This window comes from Carlito syrichta, unplaced genomic scaffold (assembly GCF_000164805.1).
Source record: "Carlito syrichta isolate Samal-C Ts95f unplaced genomic scaffold, Tarsius_syrichta-2.0.1 Scaffold303456, whole genome shotgun sequence".
Taxonomy (NCBI): domain Eukaryota; kingdom Metazoa; phylum Chordata; class Mammalia; order Primates; family Tarsiidae; genus Carlito; species Carlito syrichta.
Window position 1 is genome coordinate 360,217 of NW_007247552.1, and position 3,910 is coordinate 364,126.

Below are 3,910 nucleotides of genomic sequence, written 5' to 3' on the forward strand. Positions count from 1 at the left end.
CTCTTCCCAGGTCTTGAAATTCTACCCTGGATAAGGCTAGAACCTGACTCTTAAGGGCAATGTGGAGGCAATATGAGTGGTAAGGTTTGGTTTTGAGGCTCTGCCTTTTTTTTTTCAAGGCAATTCTCTCTGGGAGGTCATTACAGACTCTTTTTAAATTTTTTCAAAGCAGTTTTATTTTTAACAGCCAAAACCTGAAAACAACCCAAAAGTCTAACAACAGATGATTAAACAATTGTAGTATATCCACACAGTGAGAGACTACTCGGCAATAAAAAGAACTAACCTAGTGATAGTCTCAATAGTATTGATTAAACTCAAAACAACATACTGAAAGTAGACAAAAAATTAGCACACACTGTGTGATTACATTTCATACAAAATTCTGGGTAATATAAACTAACGTATAGTGGCATAAAACAAATTAATGATTGTATGCAGATGAGAGGTCATGGAGGGACAAGAGAAAGAGATTATTAAGGAGCATGAGAAAATATTTGTGGTGATATGTTTATTACCTCAATTGTGATAATGGTATTTCATATATGCACACACATATATATATATGTGTGTGTGTATATATATAATTATACAATTTAAATATGTGAAGTTTATTATATTTCAATTATACACCAATAAAGCTGTAAAGAAACAGTTTCACATGAAAAATCTGAATCTCCCATTCTCTTAGAAAAATCAATCAACCCTATATTAATTCAATTATCTCCCATTTTCAATATCTTGGGAGGGTCATCTCTGCTTCAGTGTCAGCAGAAACTGGAGGGCAGGGAAGGCCATGTCCACCCTAATACTGACTGGGTCATATAAGACCCATCTCTGGACTATACAATCTCTCAATCTGTATCAATATGAAGAACACTCCTTACTAGTTATGTTGATCTTAGTCTTTAAAAATTTTTTAAATTTTAATATTTTTAAATATTTTAATTATTCAAATTTTAATTTTTAAATATTTTTAAACATTTCTAAATTTTAAACATTTTTAAATTTTCTAAAAAGTTTTTTATTTGAGATTTTAAGGTTTATTCTTATTATAAATTTTTTAAAACTCATATTTTTAAATTTTCTCGAGTTTTTAAGTTTTTAGTTCATAAAATTAAAATAAAACAAAATTTAAAATAATGTTTTTTAAGACTGGCCTTGAACTCATGAGCTCAAGTGATCCTCCGCCTCAACTTCTTGAGAAGCTGCAACTACAGGCCATGTAACTGTATAAAGTTTAGTTAAGTTTTTGAAAGATGTTTTCTCTAAATAAGTTATAATTAAACATATTTTAGGATTTCTAAGTAACACATTTACAAGAGTTAGCCTTACTAAGTACTAAGTCTAAACATTGTAAAAGGTAGAAAAGCAGAATTTATATTTTTAACCTTAATAAATTTGAACATCAGGAAAGACGACAGTATTCCATGCATTACAAGAAATGTATCAACTATGTTTCCCCCTTAGTGCCTATAGGTCTCATTTGCTTACCAGATTTTGTACTTCAGGAGCCATGACTTCTGCACTGGTCTTGAAAGACAGTCATACTTCACTAGTGTCTGGTGACGTCTGGGAAAAAGGGACTAAACTCATGCTGTCCCCAGATGCACTGGAGGTTGTCATACCAACCATCCCTCTATGGGATGAATTTAGGATTTGTAGGAAATTCTAACATATAAGTAACAAAATCAGTTCCACAAATTCCTATAGGTTTTTCCTATGAAGGTTCGGGCAAGCATTGCCAATTGGGCTAAAATAAACTGAGAGTTGTTCTCTCAAAGGCACATAAAGTTTGGAGCGCCCATAAACGAGAGCAAAGTCCAATTCTTTTCCCAATCCCACACAGTAAACAGAATAAAGGTTTAAACAGTAAGTTAAAAATCATTACACAAGGCATTGTACAAATCAGATCAATGTAAGGCAAAAAGTTCCAAGGCTGGGTAATTTGGAGGCTGGAGAAATCCATCTCAGCTATCATTTGCAGCATCAATATTGTCCATGAAGACGGGAAAGCACTGGAAACCTGCAATGAAACGCAGATCAGATAATTTTAGTAGGAGCTGCGTCATGTACACATTGAAGTCTCAGGGGAGAAGGAATGAGGATACCCCCAGTCCAGTGGGTTCAGATCACTTATAATTCTCTCATGGAATAAAAAAAGAGAGTAGAAGTCTGTGCCCTGAGCACACTGGACACAGACTGTGGAACCCTGACTGCTGGTAGAAGTGGAATGGTTTCTGCAGCAGACACTGGCAATGATATAACTCAGGTAAGGGCCTTAGACAGTTTAGAAAATGCAACACATTCCTAAAGGTTTCTCATATACCTGGTTCTTGCAGGTAATCCCTTCATTGTAGGTGACCAGATGCAAAAAGTTCAACTGTCCTGGTTTTGGCCCCCTCACAAAGGTTACTCTGAAAGCTTTTCTCTTTTGTGATTCATACTATGTCAAACAAAGAAGCAATACATTCCCTGAATTCTTTTTTTTTTTTTTTTTTTTGAGTTGAAGTCTCACTCTGTTGCCCAGACTGGAGTGCAGTGGCAGCTCCCAGCCACCGCAGCCTCGACCTGCTGGGCTCCAGCGATCCTTCCGCCTCAGCCTTCCAAGTAGCTGGAACTATAGGCGCGCGCTACCACGCCCGGCTAATTTTTGATTTATTGTAGAGACGCGGCCTCGCCAAGTGGTCCGAGTGGGCCGCGAGCTCAGGCAATCCACTCACCTCAGCCTCCCAAAGTTCTGGGATTACAGACTGAGCCACGGAGTCCGGCCCATTCCCTGAATTCTTAAGATCTCCTGTCAGTGTGAGGTCTCTTGGGTGTTAAGTGAGCGTAAAAGATACAGTTAAAGGGGGGGTCAAAATTGCTATACTCACAAGTCCTCCCTCCAATGTGAACTTTTATGTGCCGGCCGAAGTTGGAGCATCTGCTGTAGGCTTTCCCACATTCGCTGAACGAACAGGGCCTTGCTCTAGTTTGAAGTTTCCGGTGATTGAGGACGGAGCTGCCACCAAAGGATTTTCCATATTCTCTTCATCCGCAGGACCTGCTCTAGTGTGAACTTTCTTGTGTTGAGCAAGGTGGAACTTACAGATATACCTTTTTCCACATTCACCGCAGACGTAAGGCCTTTCTCTGCCGTGAGCTCTCTGATGCAGATGGAGGGTGGATTTGTAGGCATAATCTTGCCCACGATCACTACGCTCGCTAAGCCTTTTTCTGGTGTGGATTTCCTGGTCCTGACGTTTGTCTTTGTGGCTGATACCTTTCCCAAAGGGACTGCAGTTGTCATCCCTCTGTCCAGTGTGAAAGGCCTCGTCACTCTCAGGGCTCCTGTATCGCTCCTTCCCACTGTGAGTGGCCTGATGCTGGACAGAGTCAAGACAGGCCTGGCCCTTTTTCTTACTAGATAATTGCTCTCCACTCTGCTGCTTCTGGACCTGGTCACGGTTGACACTGTACCAGAAGCCTCTCCCACACGACTTACATGTGTATGGCTGGGGCCCACTGGGTGTTCCCTGAGCCAGGTGCAAAATTCTTTTCATGACCGGGTCACACACATCACAGGAGTGGGCATCTTGGGCGCAAGACCCTGCCTTAAGTGATCTCACCTGTGATGCTCTGGCAAAATCACCCTGTAGGGAAAGTGCGTCTTCATCCTCCACTGCACGCCTGTTGACTGTCCTCTCAGCGAGAGCCTCATCTACTCTGCCAGGCAACCTGGGCTCTCTCTCTGGCTCAGGCCGGACACCTGAAGGAAATCTGAAAGCTATCAGTCCCACTGAGACCAAAAGTGCAAAGTTGTACAACGTCACTTCCCAGAACAGGCGTCTCTGAGTCTCATCAAGTAGCTCCCATTCCTCAGAAGAGAAGTACACGAACACATCCTCTAAGGTCACAAGGTTCTGGA